We start from the raw sequence: 21220 nt of genomic DNA on the forward strand, positions 1-21220 counted from the left end.
GGGAGCAGATCTCCAGATCTTTTCTCCATTGGCACTGTTGGCCCATACTCAAATCACCAAGCCCTGTGCCCTTTCAGAGTGTTCAGTTGGTCCAGAGAAAAGAGTTTCTTTTTGTTAATATATCCATCACGGTTCCAGAAAGGGAACATTTGTTTAATTGTCCTCTCTGGAAGATACCATTTTGTGCAAGAAGCTTACTTATCTCTGCCTGGTGTAAAATGTCTGACCCCATTCATTTGATGTAGTAGATCACCTCCTTTATAGTTCAGGAAGCATATTTTCTTCTCACATTTTAAAAAGTGTGGATTCCAGACTAAAATTACTGAAGTCAAAACATGCATAAAATAATGTGATGGTTAAGATTGTGTGTCAACTTGGCTGAGCCATTATTCTTATATATGATCACCCCCATGATGGGATCTGCTGTGAGTTGCCAATCAGCTGAAAGAGAGTTTCCTTGGATATGTAGCCTGCATCTGAATATAAGTGGACATTCTGGCTTTTGCCCTTTCTGGATCCTGCAGCTGCCTCTTGTTTGTCTAACCTCTGGTTCTTAGGACTTGAGCTAGCAGCTTACCTGCCCATCCTGGAATTCTTCAATCTTCATGGCCTGTGGGAAAGAGTCCTGTTCTCTGACGTACTGATCTTGGGTTCACTGGCCCCTGCAGCTATGAGAATCAGGAGAAGCCTTGTGGTCTTGCCTGTGATCTTGGGATTCGTTGACCTTCACAGCCTGTGAGCAAGAGCTCTGCTCTCTGACTTGTTGATCTAGGGTTTGCCAGTCCCTGTGGCTGAACCACAGACTTGGAACATTTCACCATCTACAATTGCATGAGCTGTTTCTTTGATATTAATCTCTTCATATATATATATATATATATATATTTATATGCTTTACTGGTTTTTCTTCTCTACAGAACCCAGCCTGAGACATTTGGTACTGAGAGTGGTCCTAAAAAAAAAAAAGAGAGACAAAATTGTTAAGGATGAGTTTTCTAAGTTGTTTCTCAAGTCTGGTTAGTCTTAAAGATGTTAATGACTCTGCTTCCAGCAGTAAAGAGGACCCTGCTAATCCATGGCATGAGGTGGCAATTCAAATATGCAAAATATCATCACCAATAGATCAGGTATTGGTGAAAGGTGAGGCTCTGGGGGATAGCATATAAGATACTTTTCTACAATTTTGTCATAATGAGAAGAAGTATAAGAAAGCTGGTTGGTTGGTCCTGTTCTCCTACAAACTGGTGAAAGAAAGAGATACACTCAGAGCTTCAGAGTCAAAGCTCAAGTGCCGCATAAATGACCTCAAAGTTTCCTCTTGTGCTTTGAAAAGAAAGCCTTATTTCTGGTAGTAACGGAGCTGATATTGTCGAAAACCAAACTCAGAGTCTTATTGTAAGAGTGATTGAATTACAACACCAGCTCAACTGCCAACTTCGAGGGGTGTTTGAAGTTAAAGTGAGGGCATCGTTCGGGAAGAAATCAGATCCTGAAGCTTGGGATGGGGACATATGGGCAGATAATCAGGAAGCTGGAGACAGGGAACCCCTAAATTCCATTGAATTACTCCTCTCAACAGAACTACTCCCATCTGAAGAGATTGCTTCATGTTTGTCTGCTACACCACCCTGCCCAGAAAAACTATTAGCCCCTCCACTTCCATCTAGTGAGATTAGCCCTTGCCCAAATGTCGCTAAGGATCCCTTGCCTGAGTCATTGCCTGGGGCATTGCCTGAGGCAGAAGCTTTACAAGACAATGCTGGTTGTTCTCAAAACAATGCCACACTACTGATTCTGGCTTCTAGACCTATAACTAGACTTAAGTCCCAAAGAGCCCCAAAAGGTGAAGTACAAAGTGTGACCCAGGGAGAGGTACGCTACACTCTTGACAAGAGACAAGTTCTTGACAAAAGACAAGAACTGCTTGACTTTTCTAATATGTACAAACAGAAACTCAGGGAATATGTGTGGGAGTGGCTATTACAGGTATGGGATAATAGTACAAGGAACATAAAGATGGATGAGTCTGAGTTTATTGATATGGGTCCACAAAGCACAGAGTCTTCATTCATTGTTTCAGCTCAAGAAGTTAGGAAAGGATCTAATAGTTTATTTCGTTGTGTTGCAAAAACATGGATTACACAGTGGCCTACACGAAATCAAGTTGAAGTACCAGACCTGCCTTGGTATATTGTAGAAGAAGGTATCCAAAGGTGTGGGGAAATTGGCATGCTAGAATGGATTTATCAGGTTAAACCCATGGATCCGCACATGGAATGCCCAGAGGACACACCTTTTACCAGAACTATGAGGAACAAATTTGTGAAGAGAGTCCCAGCATCCTTGAAGACTGCTGTGATTGCTATTTTATGTAAATCAGATGTGACAGTGGGAACTGCCCTAACTGAATTAAGACACCTAATACAATGGTGCTGATTGAACCCCATGATAGTAGGGGCCAAGTGGCAGCACCCAGTCAACAAAGATAAGGTTGGTGTAGTTATAGTTATGGACAGCAGAGTCAAAGCAGTAACCAGAATAGTCAGACCTGTATGGACTTACGGTATTGGCTACTTAGTCATGGTGTCCCGAGGAGTGAAATACTAGGGAATCTACTAAATATTTACTTGATCTGTACAAAACAAATAAATTCTAGGTCAGGTGAATGGCAGCCTAACTCGAATCACCAGAAGAGAGAGTCACAGTCCGTCAATCAATTCCCAGACTTGAGTGAGTTTAAAGGCTTACAACCCCCTGAATAAAGGGGAGCCCAGGTACCCTTGAGGAAGGACTCCAATACACTGCCAAAAATTTGTACTGATAATTTCTCTCCCAGCCTTTCCCAAAGGGATCTACGACATTTGTTCTTTGGGAAAAAGCAAATAATCAGACTTTTGGGGGATTACTGCATACTGGCTCTGAACTGACACTAATTCCAAGAGACCTAAAACATCACTGTGGCCCACAAATCAGACAGCAGGCATATGGAGGTCAGGTTATTAGTGGAGCCTTGACTCATGTCCATCTCACATTAAGTCCAATGTGTCCCCAAACCCATCTTATAGTGATTTCCCCAGTTCCAGAATGCATAATTGGGATAGATATACTTAGCAACTGGCAGAACTCCTACACTGGATCACCAACAAATGGAGTAAGGGCTATTATGGTAGGAAAAGCCAAGTGGAAGGCATTAGAACCGCCTATACCAAGGAAAATAGTAAATCAAAGGCAATACCACATTCCTGGAGGAATTTCAGAGATTACTGCCACAATCAAGGACTTGAAAGATGCTGGGGTGATGATTCCCACTACATCCCCATTCAACTCGCCTGTTTGACCTGTGTGAAAAACAGATGGAGCCTGGAGAATGACTGTGGATTACTGAAAACTTAACCAGGTGGTGAGTTCAATTGCAGCTGCTGTTTCAGAGGTAGTTTCATTGCTTGAGCAACTTAATACATCTTCCGGTACCTGGTATGCAGCTATTGATCTGGCCGATGCATTTTTCTCCATACCTGTTTTAAAGAACCACCAGAAGCAGTTTGTCTTCAGCTGGCAAGGCCAGCAATACACCTTCACTTGCCTGCCTCAGAGCTACATCAACTCCCCAGCCCCGTGTTGTAATTTAGTGTGCAGGGATCTTGATCATCTTTCCCTTCCATAACACTTCACACTGGTACATTACATTGATGACATTATGCTGATTGGACCTAGTAAGGAAGAAGTGTCAATGACTCTGGACTTATTAGTGAAACATTTGTGTGCTAGAAGATGGAAAATTAATTCCACAAAAATTCAGGAACCTTCCACCTCAGTGAAATTTCTAGGGATCCAGTGGTGTGGGGCATATTGAGATATTTCTTCGGAAGGATAAGTGATTGCATCTGGCTGCTCCCACAACTAAAAATGAGGCACAATGCCTAGTGGGCCCCTTTGGATTTTGGAGGCAACATATTCCTCATTTGGGTGTGCTGCTCCAGCCTATTTATCATGAGACTCGAAAAGCTGCTGGTTTTGAGTGGGGCCCAGAACAAGAGAAGGTTCTGCAACAGGTTCTGGCTACTATACAAGCCACTCTGCCACTTGAGCCATATGATCCAGCTGATCCAATGGTGCTTGAAATGTCTGTGGCAGACAGAGATGCTTTTTGGAGTCTTTGGCAGACCCCTAATGGTGAATCACAATGCGGACTCTTAGGATTTTGGAGCAAAGCCCTGGCATCCTCTGCAGATAACTACTCTCATTTTGAGAAACGGCTTTTGTCTTATTACTGGGCCTTAGAAGAGACTGAAAAAAGTTGCATCTTAGCAGTAAAATTAATGCGATATGCTAAAGACTACTCTAGACCTTTCCTAACAAAGCCTAAGGCCAAGCCTCAACATGATTCAAAGAAAAAATAGAATCCAAGTCCTTCCAAGATAGACAGCTTCAGGAAATATCTTGTAATCTACATAAATCTATTATAACAAATCATAAAACCAAGTCTACAAGTTTGTGTGATCAGGCAATAACTGAAATGCCTATGAGAATCACAGGAGCCCTGGTGGTACAGTGATTGAGCACTCAGCTGCTAATCAAAAGAGTTCAAATCCACCAGCCGCTCCTTAAAAACCCTATGGGGCAGTTCTACTCTGCCCTGTAGGGTCACCATAAGTCGAATTGACTTGAAGGCAGTGGGTTTTTTTATGAGAATCACAGCAGTAACAACAAAACAACAACAAAATCTTTCAAAAGATTTAAAACTATCCAGTCTATACAACATATCATTAACAATGTGTATTATACAATCTAAAATTAGTAGAACAGCAGAGAAAAAAGAAATTGTGACCCATGTTTAGTGGGTGGGTGGAAGCAGCCAATAGAAATTGATGACGGGATGGCTCAGATGTTGTGTTTAACAATGTCTTTAAAGCAGCTGTTATAAACATTAATAAAATTTGAAAATAAAATATACTCTAATAATTAAAGGCAAATATGACCTGAATAAGTACATAGATAGGGAGACACAGCAGAGAACTAATGTAATTCTAGAACTGTAAATTTCCATAATTGAAAATAAAGATTCACAGGATTGACTTAATAGTAAATTGAAGATTATAGAAGAATGAATAAATGAATTCGTTGATTAATCAATAGAAATTATTTACTCTGAACTGCAGAGAAAAAAGAATTTAAAAAATAAATGAAATCTACAGTAACTATGTGAAAACAGCAAAAAACATCTAATATATAAATAATACAAGTCCTAAAAGGATAAGAGAATAAAAATGAAGCAGAAAAAAAATTCTGAATAAAAAATGGCTGAAATTTCACAAATATTTTGAAAAATATTGACTTACAGAACCAAAGATTCAACCAACCCCAAGCTGATAAATACAAAGAAAAACCACGACTAGGGACACAATAGTCAAATTGCTGAAAAACAAATGATACGGAGAAAATATTTAGAGTTGCCACAGGGGGAAAGATTTTAGTAATGAGACTAAACCCCATTGCTGCTGAGTCGATCCTGACTCACAGTGACCCTATAGGGCAGAGTAAAACTGCCCCATATGGTTTCCAAGGCTGTAATCTTTACGGAAACAGACTGCCACAGCTTCATTCCTGAGGGAAGGCTGGTTGTTTTGAACTGCAGACTTTTGGGGTAACAACTGACCGATCAACCATTATGTCACAAGGGCTCCCTGTAATGAAACTGCTTCTCATTAAAATTCACGAAACTGAAACATTGAACAAAGCAGAAATAATTAGACCAGGATTTTCAGTTGCTAATTTTTCAGAAGTAGATCACCAAGCCTGTCTTCTGAGGTACCACTGGGTGGACTTGAACCTTCTGATTAGCACTGAGCGTGTTAATCATTTGCACCACCAAGGGACACTTCTCTAAGACATCTGTTCAGCTAAAACATTTGCACTGTTCCTGGTTTTTTCTTTTTTTCTTCTGTAGCATTTGTCCTCCATTAGGTTGGGATGGAATCAGAGGCCATACCTCCTTTCTCACTACATATTCCAGTGCTCATCATCCCAGGACTAGGTCCTCTTGAACAGATGTCTGTAGCATGTTTGACCAATGATCTGATTGATTCCATTACATTAACTCTCACCAGAAGGTTGACTAACCAGCTGATTTTTATACTTACCAAAAAATTGAGCTATGACAATGGAGATCACCAGGGTCCCTTTAAAATACTCCTGATCCTATCAGTGACGCCCTTCACAAACTTCTTCACCTCCTTGTTGTAAAGAATATATCAAGCATATATTAAGGTAATAAGCTTGTCTATACCCTTAGGTTAACTCCCAGGTGAAGCTACACACACTGCGAAGGCAGAACCATAGAATAGTGCTACTACAGTCATATGGGAAGAACAGGTAGAGAAGGCCTTGGCACAGCTGGCAGCTGAGGGCAGCTTCAGCAAAGCTTTCAGGATGCCCCCATAAGAGTCCCAAAATGAGCACAAAGTTGAACTCAGTGGCCACACCAATCACTGTCCCATGGACTTGAGCATGCCAGCCTGTCTCCACATATGTCAATCATATTAGTAGTGCCAGGTCCCAAAAGTAATGGGCCACCTCCTTCAAGAAGAAAGGAAGACTGGCTGTGAGGTTGGCTGGCAAACTGGTGCTGAGAATGGCACCTGCTAGCCATAACTGCTGTCTGTCTGTTCATAAGTGCGAAGTAGTGGAGTGGGAGACAGGTGGCAAGATAGCAGTCCAGAGCCATTACACCCAGCAGGCAGCACTCAGTCATGACCAAGGAGTGGAAGACATAGAGCTGGATGAAGCACAAAGCAGACGAGATGGGTGAACGTCTACGGAGCAAGGTATGCAGCAGCATGAGCACCGTGGGTCTGACATACCAGAGCTCCAAGAAGGAGAGGACACTGATGAAGAAGCACATGGGTGTGAACAGTCCAGAATCTTTTTGAACAAGGGCAGTGATGAACAGGTTCCCTGCCAGGGTGAGGAGACAGATGCACAGGGTCGCCAAGAAGGTAAGAGGTTTCAGAGTCCAAGTGGTAGTGAAACCAGCAAGGATGAAACTTTGAGTCCAAGTGTGGTTGGCCTGATCATTATTCCCAGGACTGAGGAAAAAAGGACAAAGGATTAGCTGTGCAGGCATGTTCTTTGATTAAGGAAATGTTCTTAGTGCCAAAGATGTAGAATCTGAGCACCTGAAAGGAACATAGACATTATCTAATCAATGCTCCTCATTTTTCAGTAGAGGAACTGATAACCAGAAAGCAGAAATGGTTGACCTCATATTATGGAGTCCATTGGTGACTGAGCTGGGATTAGAAATCCAGGCCCCTAATCCTCTAGTATAAACTTTTTTTTATAATACTGGGTTCCAGAGATTCTGACAACTATATTTCTTCTCGCCTCTATGTTCAGGAAAGAAGAGAGAGGGGAAAATTCCTACCTCTCTCTCCCCTATAATTTCCAATGATAAAACAACCAGAAATATTTGGCTGTTAGTGGAGACAAATATGCCCCTAAATACTGACTGTTGATATTTTCTTAGGGAGCTCCTCTGGAGTATGTAGATTGTTCTTTTAAGAACTAGGAGAAGAGATGGGAAAAGAAATAAATGCAGAAACTCTGAAAACAATCTCTGAAAGCTCAGGTCCATATTGCCTAATGATAACTCACCCAGTAGACACACTGTGCCTTTTAAAAGATGATCACTGAAGGATACAGACCAGGAAGTCTCAGAGAGAAAACCAGTGAGGTCAAAGCTCCCCTTTTCCTCCTAATTGATCTAGAAGCCTTGTAATATAAAACAAAGAACTTTCTCTGAAATCATGGATTTGGTTTTGTAAACTTGCTTTGCCAATAACTGGCAATATGCTCTGAGAAGCTTCTCTTCACTTAACCTCAATTTCCTCTTTTCTAAAATAGTGAAGGTTTAAATAGATATTTTGCAAGTCTCTCACAGAAGGAATAATTTATTGCTCTCTAAATCACTGAAAAATATTTATGGGGAGGGAGTGTCAACACCAGTGTTCCTAAAGTTTTCCTTCCACAGCCTAATAAACCTCACCCACGCAAGTGTCAAAAGCTTCTCCTAGTTCTCTTCTTCTACTGTTCTCACCTCCGCTGCAACATCCTTGAAGACTCAGGTGTGCCTGACCCAAGCCATGGTGTTTTCAATTGCCTTATATGCGTTATAAAAATGGACAATGAATAAGAAAGACTGAAGAAGAATTGAAGCCTTCGAATTGTGGTGTTGGTGAAGAATATTGAATATACAACAGACTGCCATGAGAAGGAATAAATCTGTCTTGGAAGAAGTACAACTAGAATGCTCCTTAGAAACAAGGATAGCGTGACTACATCTCACATACTTTGGACATATTATCAGGAGGAATCAGTACCTGATAAAGTGGAGGGTCAGCAAAAATGAGGAAGGCCCTCAATGAGATGGATTGACACAGTGGCAGCAATGATGGGCTCAAGCATAACAATGATTGTGAGGGTGGTGCAGGACCGGACAATGTTTCATTCTGTTGTACATACTGTCACTGTGAGTCGGAACCAGATCTACAGCACTTAACAACACCACCACCTATATTTCATACTCCTGGAATTCTGGCCTCCCAGGGCCTTCTTGCTGTGCATTCCTTGGAGTTGCCATCTGTGACTAGCTCTCAAAAGGGGTTCCTCTGGGAAGGAAGTTGGGCATAGAAAAGTGTAGCAGACTTTTCTCAACTCTGCAACCCTCCTTGTTGGGCTCTGGTATACAATCCCAGGGACTTTGCTTCCTCCGGGTCACTAGAGCTTTTACAAATTCCACATCACTGTTCATGATGACAGACGATCCATTTTGCATGCCCCTTTGCACACATAGAAAATAACAACTTGGCCTTTTTGCATTAGTTGCCATGCTTAAGCCCAAATTTGCTGCCACTGTATCGGTCCATCTCATTGAAGGTTTTCCTCTTTGTCACTGACCCTCTACTTTTAACAACATGATGTCCTTCTCCAGGGATGGATCCCTCTTGATAATATGTAAATTCTTGTAAGTATACTCCCCATCTAGATTCCTCTCCACTCTACTCCACTCCGAGGAGGATTGCTGGATGGCTGGAGACAAGTATATCATCAGTTTGCTCACTACTAACCTTACCGCTGTATGAGAATAATCAGTAGCAGCACCATCACTTCTGCTTTGATTACGTCCATCTCCATCATAATCACCACCACCACTATCTTCATTTTGTCCATTGTCATTTATTCATTGATTCAATCATTACTGGATACCTACTATAGTCCATGCACTGTTCTAAACCACCACCTCCAGCATTCCTACCATTATTTATACCACTACCACAATTATTATTTTATGCAATTTCCACAAGATGCTTATCCACTTTTACATCATTGCTTTCATTTCAATCACTGTGAGTATCATCTCTATAAAGCCTTATCATCTTTGTATGAACTATGAATTTGACTTGGCACTATGTATAAGCATGAACTGGATCCATATAGAGGCTGTATATGTAATAGACTGAAAGCATTAATCCATTGAGGGTGTTATGGAGTGAATTGTGTCCCCAAGAAATGTGTCAACTTGTTGGAAATCCTAACCTCTATGATGTTAACGAGGCAGGATTAGAGGCAGTTATGTTAATAAGGCAGGACACAATCTACAGGATTAGGTTATATCCTGAGTTAATCTCTTTCGAGATATAAAAGAGAAAAGCTAGCAGAGAGGAGAGGGATGTCCTACTACCAAGCAGGAAGAACCAGAATCAAAGTGTGTGCTTTGGACCCAGGACCCCAGGGCTGAGAATCTCCTCAACTGGGGAAGATTGATGACAAGGACCTTCTCCCAGGGCTGACAGAAAGAAAGCATTCCCTAGGAGCTGGCACCTGAATTTGGACTTCTAGCTCCCTAAACTGTGAGAGAATAAATTTCTCTTTGTTAAAGCCACCCACTGTGGTATTTCCATTATAACAGAACTAGATAACTAAGACAGAGGATAACGGATTTGTATCTACCCTGTCCTATAGGGTCGCTATGAGTCGGAATCGACTCGACGGCACTGGGTTTGGTGTTTTTTTTTTTTTGGTTTATCATTTGTAGATCTAATTGTAAGTCTAATTGTGGTTTAATTTTTAGGAATCAGAATCAGAAGGCAATATAATAGCAACATTAAATTGGATATAAGGACATTGACCAAGAAAATTTGCACATAAACTTAGTAAAAACAATTGACTCTCCTCAGAACAACCTGGAAAATTTTCCCATGAGAACTAGAGTTGTTTAAACAACAGAAAAGGATATTTGGTTTTGAGAGTTTTACTTAGAAAATAATGTAAAGTCAATGTTGGAAGAATACCTGTTTGAATAAAGAAATCTCAGAAGCTTAGACAATTAGAGGTTCCCATTCAGTCTTTTCCATCCTTGAGTATAGATTCCACTTCATCTGAAACACCTGGCCTCTCTCCAGGATGTATGGTTGCAACTACCATTTTGCAAAATTACTGCATCTCCACAGTTCTCAATACCAAAACACCCCTCATTTGCAGCCCTATCAGACATAATCTGTAGCAGATATAATCTGATACAGACTTCTCCTGTGCTTTGTAATGGGCCAAACAGATGTCTTGGCTTGGTATTAAATGAGTATATTATAACAACTATGTGCTTGTCTTCGGAAACTAATCAACGTGATACTAATACTCATTTATAAGAAACATCTACACAAAACAAAACCGATGCAAAATGAATGCTTAAAGTTTCAGCATTCTATATGAATGAGGAAGGAGGGTTTTTAGTTATAAGTAGCATGATGAGGAAAAATAAAAGTTGGAGGGTTCAAAGTGTAGGCCTTGCTTAGCTGAGGAAATTGTTTTTCTTCTCATGTCATCCCCTATAAGTAGAGAGTGTTCACTTAACTTTTATTCTGAATTAGGAATGGAGAAAGTGAAAAGAACAAGGCTCAATGACTCCATTAAGGAATCCATGACTTAGCAAGAGAGATAGCTGGGGATCCCTACTATAGTGTGAAGTGAAGAAAGCAGGATTTCAAAAGTACCAACATTTCATGTGATTGCTAATATTTGAACAAAGCCTATGTTTATAGGACATGATTAGAAAGGAATAGATAATTGTTTTAAAACAATTTTTATGAGTGGTTTTTAATCCATTTAAGTGTTCTACATTGTGGCCATGTTTATGTGTAGTAATATTTTTGAAGAAAAAAAATCATCCAAAGATGAGAAAAGGTTATATCAAGTGCAGCCAAAATAGTATGAGAAGAAGAGAAATCACAGCAATTATGTTATTCATTCAGTATATACATTTCTTGAACATCGTCTTCTATTTCTGATGCTTCATACTGGGAAAGTGAAATGCACGAAACATAGTCCCTTTTGTCAAGATCTTTAATTTGCAGTAAAAAAGACTGATCCCCCAGGGAGCACAACAGAGAACCCCTGAGGGAGCAGGAGAACAGTGGGATGCAGACCCCAAATTCTCATAAAAAGACCAGACTTAATGTTCTGACTGAGACTAGAGGAATCCTGGTGGTCCTGGTCCCCAAACCTTCTGTTGGCCCAGGACAGGAACCATTCCCGAAGACAACTTATCAGACATGGAAGGGATTGGACAATGGGTGGGAGAGAGATGCTGATGAAGAGTGAGCTACTTGTATCAGGTGGACACTTGAGACTGTGTTGGCATCTCCTGTCTGGAGGGGAGATAGGAGGGTAGAGAGGGTTAGAAACTGGCAAAACGGTCACAAAAGGAGAGACTGGAAGGGGGGAGCGGGCTGACCCATTAGGGGGAGAGTAAGTGGGAGTATGGAGTAAGGTGTATATAAGCTTATATGTGACAGACTGACTTGCTTTGTAAACATTCACTTAAAGCACAATAAAAATTATAAAAAAAAAAAGACTGATCCCCAAACAGGCATTTACAAATCAACCAAAAACGAAAACCTTTTGCCATTTGGTCGATTCCCACTCATGAGAATATTTTCATATATTACAGAGCAGAACTGCCCTATACGGTTTTCTTGGCGGTAATCTTAACAGAATATTCTAGTCGTTTCTTCTTTGGTGCCACTGGGAAAATTTGAACTGCTAACCTTTAGGTTTGTGGCCAATCGCAAACCATTTGCACCACCAAACCAAAAAAAAAAAAAAAAAAAAACCATTGCCATCAAGTCTATTTTGACTTACAGCGACCCTATAGGACAAAGTAGATCTGCCCCATAGGGTTTCCAAGGAGCAGCTGCTGGGTTCGAACTGTTGACCTCTTAGTTAGCAGCCAAGTTCTTAACCACTGTGCCACCAGAACAGTTAAATATATGAAAAGATATTCAGCCTAACTCATAATAAAATACATATAACTTTAAACAACACAGAGATGGTTTTCTCACCTTTCAGGCTGACAAAGATCTAGATGTTTAAAAACACACATTGCTGGGGAGGCTGCAAAGAAACAGATGTTTTCATACATTGCTAGTACAAAATAGTATATTTGGAGGAAAATGTACCAATATTTATGCAAATTACACATTTAATTTGTACTATGACCCAGCAATCCCACTTCTAGAAATTCATCTTGCAGATATGTGTGCACACATATGTGAAATGACATGTACACAAAGTTATTCATTGTAGCTCTGTTTGTAATAGCAAAATACTGAAAGCAACGCAAGAGCCCTTCAATAGGGGACTGGATAATTAAACACACAATGGCACACCATGAGGCCGTTTACCAAAATGAGGAGGCAACTTCTGCAGCGATATGTAAAAATATCCAGACGGTACATAAGAATGTTCATATGTGTTTATTTTTGCATAAAGAAACACTGCAGAGTTATACCCATTGCCGTCGAGTCGCGGCAACCCTATATTCAGGTTAGAACTGCCCCATAGAGTTTCCAAGGAGCGACTGGTAGATCCAAAGTGTGGACTTCTTGGTTAGCAGGTGAGCGCTTAACCTCTATGTCAGCAGAGCTCCTACAGGGTTACAGGAAATAGTAACAAAAGTTGTTTCCTATGGCAGAGGTGGGGAGTAGGGGCTGGCAAGGGGAAATAAGAGGCAGATGGGGCTGGGAGGTGGAGAAACACTCTTCTACATGTACCTTTTTAGGAATATTTTGATTTTTCAACAACGAAGGCATTAGCTGCAAACCATAAAGTTAGAGGTTCAAATCCAACCAAAGGCATCTTGGAAGAAAGGCCTGGAAATCTGCTTGTGAAAAAGAGCCATTGAAAAACCAGAGTTCTACTCTAACACACGTAAGGTCATCATGAGTCAGAGCCAAATTGGCTAAAACAGGTATTATTTAATGAAACAAAAATTTTCATTTTTATGTCCTGGTTTGCTCAGGAGAGTTCTGGCTGATGTCTTTTGTCCAGAATAATTATTGTGAGTGCCCTATTTCATTCTTTAAAATGTTCAGGCTTGTTTTGGATGATAAACGGTATGAAAATCCTGGATGCTAGAATGTTACCCTTGGTGCTTCAGCAAAGTGAGTAGTCCGAATATATGAATATATTTTTTTTCCATCTAGAGTGATAAACCTGATTTAACATAGAAGGAGCCAAAACCTGGGCCTCAAAGGTTTACCCCGAAGTGTCACACTGACACATTTCTTCCCATTTCTTTTTCATATCATAGCACATAAAAGTGATAATATTTGTATGCCACACTGATCTGAGCAGAAAGGCTGCTGGCTGCCAAGGGCAACCAGTCTGGGGGCTCTGCTCCCCTCAGGCTTTCTGGGACCACTCAAAGGGTCAGAGACAGGGAGATCAGTAGTTCAGCACACCTGTTAGCTGTATTTGCTGGAAGCTTGGTTTTTTTTTTTTTTGCACTGAGGATGATCTGACAGGAATGACTTTGGAAAGTTGTACAGAGTAAAAGTTTGTGAAGTAAAGGGGGTGGGGAGTCTGGAGCAATGAATTGACATTAAAAAGGAGATGGCTTCCTGGTGACATTATAGGAGGGGCATTTAATCTCTTACCCTGTTTAGAACCTTAGAGGTTCTTCATTCATTTATTCATTCATTCATTCATAAATGAATGAATACTAACTACTGGCTTAGAAATCAATAGCAAGATGCATGCTATCTGGAGTTCTTAGAGAACTATTTATAGCTCCACGACCGGGTTGTAAGTGCCCCAAACCCACCACACAATATAGACCCCACAGTGCTGATTAATGTGACCCAAGCAATCGTCAGCAATTCTTTGGGGCTGCCACCAGGGACTTCATTGGTCAAGTAGTATTCTGTTGCCTCAAGGACCGCCCGTCAATCAAGGCAGATGGAGGGAACCACAATGCAGAAGAGCAGAAAGAATAACAAAAGGATAGAGAACCAAAAGCTGTGCACTAGAGGAGAGTATCAATTTCATAAAAAAAGGGAGAAATACGCAGAATGCGGGAGGGTGACTTTGGACACCTAGGTCCAAAGGAGATGCTTGATTTGGAGTTTTACCAATTTTACTGACCCTACCTGTGGAAAAAAATATGAGCTACGTGTAAAACTAGGTGTGTTCAAAAAGAAAAGAAATTCCTACTGCAGAAATTTATGTGGAAAATTTTTCAGTAATATTAATGAACTCATACATATTGTTTACTGTCCTGCATGTTTTAGATGTATAAAATAATCTAACCCTCACAATAATTCTCTGAAGAAGGTTCTATTATTGTCCCCATTTAACAGCTGAAGAAACTGAGGCAGAAAGAGGTTAAGTGAATTGTTCAAGGTCATACAGCAAGTAAGTGGTAGAGCTAATGTGGCAGAGCCGGGCAGACAGGCTTCAAAGTAAGTTTTCTAACCACTACACTGCACTGTCTCTGGAATAGTAAGGATTTTTATTATTTATTGAAGACGGTCCCTGGGTGGCACAAATGATTTGCGCTTGACTGCTAACCTAAAGTTTGGCAGTTGGAACCCACCTAGAAGTTTTGCAGAGGAAAGGATTGGCGATCTTCTTCGATAAAGATTATAGCCAAAAAACCCTGTGGAGCAGTCATACTCTGTAATAAATGAGGTCGCCATGAATTGGAATCAACATGACAGCAATAGGTATATGTATTACTTATTGAGTAACTTCTAAGGGTTGAGAACAGTGTTAGGCACTTTGCTTGTTTTCTTTTCTTTAATCCTTATAAGACTGGGTAGTGGTCATTATAATCTTTTCAAATACGAGAAAACTGATGTCATATAAAAGTTACTTCAGAATTACATGGCAAAATATGGCAAAACAGGGATTTGGACCAACACTTTTCTCCTCACTGTTTTGGAGATTCGGACCCTAAACACCGGGCCTAGTTCAGGTACTGCTTTCTTTAAGAAGTGTTGCAGTCATAGAATCAAAACTCCCAAGCTGGAAGGAATGTGAGCATTCATCTACCCCCAGTCTCTCACTTTGCAAAGAGAATGAGGCTGAGGAAGTCTTGCCAAGTTCACCCACCTAGCTGGAGTGGATCTTTCTTCTTACAAATCCAGTAATACTTCTTACTTACATTTTTATTATCTAAAAATTGGGATGATCCTCTCTTAAAAAACAAACAAAAAAAGAAAAACCAAACCCAGTGCCATCGAGTCGATTCCAACTCATAGCAACCTTATAGGACAGAGTGGAACTGCCCCCACAGAGTTTCCAAGGAGCACCTGGTGGATTTGAACTGCAGTCCCTTTGGTTAGTAGCCGTAGCATTTAACCACTACGCCACCAGGGTTTCCTTTCTTAGAAGGTATAAAAATTAAATTAAATTAAAAACTATATGTGTGTGTGTATGTATGTGTATGTGCATGTAAAAGCAGCTGACAGTTACCGGCATAAAACATAAAAATAAAAAGCAAAAATTGATATTTGAGCAATTATATAGGAATTGGAAAAATAATTTCATAAAGAACATTCAAGATACATACAGTGACCTTGTCTCTGGCAAGTTCCACCTGTCTTAGCCACTGATACGCTGTGCATCCTTGGGCAGGTCATGTCACCTCCTGTCTTAGTCATCTAGTGCTGCCATAACAAAGTCGATGGCTTTAACAAAGAGAAATGTATTCTCTCACAGTCTAGTAGGTTACGTGGCCAAATTCAGGGTGTCAGCTCCAGTGGAAGGCTTTCTCTCTTTGTCGGCTCTGGAGGAAGTTCCTTGTCCTCATTCTTCCCCTGGTCGAGGAGCTTCTCAGGCACAGGAATCCCATGTCCAAAGGATGCACTCTGCTCCTGGTGCTGCTTTCTTGGTGCTATGAGGTCCTCAACTCTCTGCTTGTTTCCCTTTCCTTTTATCTATTCAGAGATAAAAGGTGGTGCAGGCCACACTCCAGGGAACCTCCCTTTACCTTGGATCAGGGAGGTAACCTGAGTGAGGGTGGTGTTACAATCCCACTCTAATCCTCTCAGCATAAAATTACAATCACAAAATGGAGGGCAACCACACAATACTGGGAATCATGGCCTAACCAAATTGACATATATTTTGGGGGGGACACGGTTCAATCCATGACACCTCCTGATCCCTTGATTCACTCATCTGAAAGTCAGAGGGTTGAGCTAGATCATCTCAGCAGAAGAAAGTGGTGGGGGAGCTGGTTGAGAAGAAAGGGCACAGGGAGTGGCCAGAGCTTTAGGTCCCCATTTCTACTTCTTAATCCATTTTCTACTTTGTACTTATCTCCTTTATATATATTTACTTCCAATGCTGCTTTTTTTTTTAAACTTGAAATTAGGGGGTCAGATGATTTCTAGGGTGTTGTCTTTGATATTGCAAGGGAGCTGGGTCTGCTAATTGCTGGGCCTATGCAACAATTGCTGGACTCATGTGAAGGAGGAAATAACACCCATGGTTTCAGATCTGACTATTGTGCTGGACATAGGCATGAGTGCATTCTGAGCAGGAAACACAATCTAATGTCCCCATCAAAAAGGTCAACAAGACTAGAGCCATACGGATTGAGGCATATGGACTGAGGTTTAGGAAATGAGTGCTAGATGATGGCATAACTTAATAGAGAAAGGGTGGACAGGGCTAGAAATCCCCCTTCCCGTGCAGTAGGCACACGACACTTTGGTGCAATGAAGTCCTGCTCTTGTTCTGAGTAAGATACTTCAGCCTCAGGCTTCTATTGGAAAAAAAGAAAAAAATGCCACCTAGTTCAACTCATATTGACTCTCTGGGACAGAGTAAAATTGCCCCATAAGGTTTCCAAGTCTGTGATCTTAATGGAAGAGACTGCTACATCTTTCTCCTGTAGAGCTGCTGGTAGGTTCAATCCACCCACCTTTCAGTTAGCAGCTGAGCTCTTAACCATTGTGCCACCAGGGCTCCTCCTTTGGAAAAATAGGGAATAGTAATATGTACCCTCTCCTGCCTTGCCTCAAAGGGAGACACTGCTGAAATATGTGTATGCTTTGTGAACATTAAAGAGCTGTGTCAATGTATGGGTCAGTAGGAGTTGTGTGTGGAGGGGAGAAGAGAGCAGAAACCGGGGGAACTTTTACTCAGAAGCTAGAGAGCATGACATGAGCCTAGCGATGTTTGTGCAGTGTGTCCAAAACAAGTCTAAATACCCCTCCTTCTCAGTCTGACTTCAGGAAGATATGGTAACTTGCATAGGCTTAGCCAGTCTGGGATTCAACTTTCACATCCCTCTGGTTAAGCAGAGAAGCTATGGTTCCATTGCTGAACTAACACAGCCACACGTAGCCAGTTAGGTAGGACTCGCGTTACTGGATGTCCCAGAGGAAAGCATGAGAGCCAGACTTATCCAGCTAAGGGAATCCTGTAAAACTTTTCTTCTGAGCAACTCAGGGGAACAGTGTAAAGTGCAAACAAGTTTGCTAATGAGAAGGCAAACAAGCTGCTTAATTGAGCTGGGGAAGCACAGCCTCCACTTCGGTAATTATCAGCATTTTCTCTGCAGTGACTCACCCAACGTGCATCCTGGAACAGGAAGCTTTGGGGAGGCCCCAGGTTTCTCCTCTGGGCTCCCTCAATTAATGCTAATTGGGAACCCTGGACCACAGAACAGGATGTCAAAGAAGCAGCTCTAGGATACAGCCCATTTAGGAAAACCCCCCCAGGCCTGATGAGGAGACTGGCCCCCAGCTTCACTTGAACCATATGGAAGTACAACCACTTCCTGCATTCATTAGCGGGCACTGTGGAGGTGGGGAATGGGAGACAGGAGGACTGAGCTTTGATCTTGGCTCCGCCACTAACTAGCTCCAACTCAAAGCAGGTTATGCACCTTCCCTAACCTAATTTCTTTCTTTTTTTTTTAATAATTTTTATTGTGCTTTAAGTGAAAGTTTACAAATCAAGTCAGTCTCTCACACAAAAACCCATATACACCTTGCTACACACTCCCAGTTACCCTCCCCCAATGAGACAGCGTGCTCTCTCCCTCCATTCTTTCTTTTCGTATCCTTTTCGCCAGCTTCTAACCCCCTCCACCCTCTCATCTCCCCTCCAGGCAGGAGACGCCAACATAATCTCAAGTGTCCACCTGATCCAAGAAGCTCACTTCTCACCAGCATCCCTCTCCAACCCATTGTCCAGTCCAATCTATGTCTGAAGAGTTGGCTTCGGGAACAGTTCCTCTCCTGGGGCAACAGAAGGTCTGGGGGCCATGACCACCGGGGTCCTTCCAGTCTCCGTCAGACCATTAAGTCTGGTCTTATGAGAATTTGGGGTCTGCATCCCACTGCTCTCCCTCTCCCTCAGGGGTTCTCTGTTGTGTTCCCTGTCAGGACTGTCATCAGTTTTACCCGGGCACCATCTAGTTCTGGTCTCAGGATGATGTAGTCGCTGGTTCTTGTGGCCCTTTCTGTCTCTTGGGCTCGTAATCACCTTGTGTCCTTGGTGTTCTTCATTCTCCTTTGATCCAGGTGGGTTGAGACCAATTGATGCATCTTAGATGGCTGCTTGCTAGCGTTTAAGACCCCAGACACCACTCTTCAAAGTGGGATGCAGAATGTTTTCTTAATAGATTTTATTATGCCAATTGACTTAGATGTCCCCTGAAACCATGGTCCCCAGACCCCTGCCCCTGCTACGCTGGCTTTCAAAGCATTCAGTTTATTCAGGAAACTTCTTTGCTTTTGGTTTAGTCCAATTGTGCTGACCTCCCCTGTACTGCGTGCTGTCTTTCCCTTCACCTAAAGTAGTTCTTATCTACTATCTAATTAGTGAATACCCCTCTCCCACCCTCCCGCCCTCCCCCCCCTCATAACCACAAAAGAATGTTTTCTTCTCAGTTTAAACTATTTCTCAAGTTCTTATAATAGTGGTCTTATACAATATTTGTCCTTTTGCAACTGACTAATTTCACTCAGCATAATGCCTTCCAAGTTCCTCCATGTTATGAAAAGTTTTACAGATTCATCATGGTTCTTTTTCGATGCGTAGTATTCTATTGTGTGACTATAAAAAAAAAAAAGAATATACCATAGTTTATTTATCCATTTATGGGCACCTTGGTTGCTTCCGTCTTTTTGCTGTTGTAAACAGTGCTGCAGTGAACATGGGTGTGCATATATCTGTTTGTGTAAAGGCTCCTATTTCTCTAGGATATATTCTGAGGAGTGGGATTGCTGGATCCTATGGTAGCTCTATTTCTAGCTTTTTAAGGAAGCACCAAATCGATTTCCAAAGTTGTTGTACCATTTGACATTCCCACCAGCAGTGTAGAAGTGTTCCAATCCCTCCACAGCCTCTCCAACATTTATTATTTTGTGTTTTTTGGATTAATGCCAGCCTTGTTGGAGTGAGATGAAATCTCATTGTAGTTTGATCTGCATTTCTCTAATGGATAATGATCGTGAACATTTCCTCATATATCTGTTACCTACCTGAATGTCTTCTTTATTGAAGTGTCTATTCATATCTTTTGCCCATTTTTTAATTGGGTTATTTGTCTTTTTGCAGTTGAGTTCTTGCAGTATTATGTAGATTTTAGAGATCAGGCACTGATCAGAAATGTCATAGCTAAAAACTTTTTCCCAGTCTGTAGGTACTCTTTTTACTCTTTTGGTGAAGTCTTTGGGTGAGCATAAGTGTTTGATTTTTAGGAGCTCCCAGTTATCTAGTTTTTGTTCTACATTCTTCATAATGTTTTGTATACTGTTTATGCCATGTATTAGGACTCCTAACGTTGTCTCTATTTTTTCTTCCATGATCTTTATCGTTTTAGATTTTATATTTAGGTCTTTGATCCATTTTGAGTTAGTTTTTGTGCATGGAGTAAGGTATGGGTCTTGTTTCATTTTTTAGCAGATGGATACCCAGTTATGCCAGCACCCTTTGTTAAAAAGACTGTCTTTTCCCCATTTAACTGTTTTGGGGCCTTTGTCAAATATTAACTGCTCATATGTGGATGGATTTATGTCTGGATTCTCAATTCTGTTCCATTGGTCTATGTATCTATTGTTGTACCAGTATCAGGCTGTTTTGACTACTGTGGCGGTACAAAAGGTTCTAAAATCAGGTAAAGTTAAGGCCTCCCACTTTGTTCTTCTTTTTCAGTAATGCCTTATTTATCCGGGGCCTCTTTCCCTTCCGTACGAAATTGGTGATTTGTTTCTCCATCTCATTAAATAATGTCTTTGGGATTTAGATTGGAATTGCATTAAATGTACAGATGGCTTTTGGTAGAATAGACATTTTTATAATGTTAAGTGTTCCTGTCCATGAGCAAGGTATGTTCTTCCACTTATGTAAGTCTCTTTTGGTTTCTTGCAGAAGTGTACTGTAGTTTTCTTTGTATAAGTCTTTTACATCTCTGGTAAGATTTGTTCCTAAGTATTTTATCTTCTTGTGGGCTACTGTAAATGGCATTGACTTGGTGATTTCCTCTTCGATGTTCTTTTTGTTGGTGTAGAGGAGTCCAACTGATTTTTGTATGTTTATCTTGAATCCCGATACTCTGCTGAACTCTTCTATTAGTTTCAGTAGTTTTCTGGAGCATTCCTTAGAGTTTTCTGTGTGTAAGATCATGTCATCTGCAAATAGAGATACTTTGACTTCTTCTTTGCCAATCTGGATGTCCTTTATTTCTTTATCTAGCCTAATTGCCCTGGCTAGGACTTCTGGTACAATGTTGAATAAGAGTGGTGATAAAGGGCATCCTTGTCTGGTTCCTGTTCTCAATGGGAATGTTTCCAGGCTCTCTCCATTTATTGGTAATGTTGGCTATTGGCTTTGTATAAATGCCGTTTATTATGTTGAGAAATTT

General features: G+C 41.1%; 1 protein-coding gene and 1 pseudogene across 4 annotated transcripts in view; one reads left to right on the forward strand and one right to left on the reverse strand.

Moving 5' to 3' along the window:
* LOC126073821 (myeloid cell nuclear differentiation antigen-like) overlaps positions 1–21220 on the forward strand; it is a 92292-nt gene that overhangs the window by 20677 nt on the left and 50395 nt on the right. The window lies entirely within an intron of this gene.
* On the reverse strand, positions 5309–11106 carry LOC126073803 (olfactory receptor 6N2-like; annotated as a pseudogene).

The sequence above is a fragment of the Elephas maximus genome, chromosome 3 (assembly GCF_024166365.1).
Source record: "Elephas maximus indicus isolate mEleMax1 chromosome 3, mEleMax1 primary haplotype, whole genome shotgun sequence".
Classification (NCBI taxonomy): Eukaryota; Metazoa; Chordata; class Mammalia; order Proboscidea; family Elephantidae; genus Elephas; species Elephas maximus.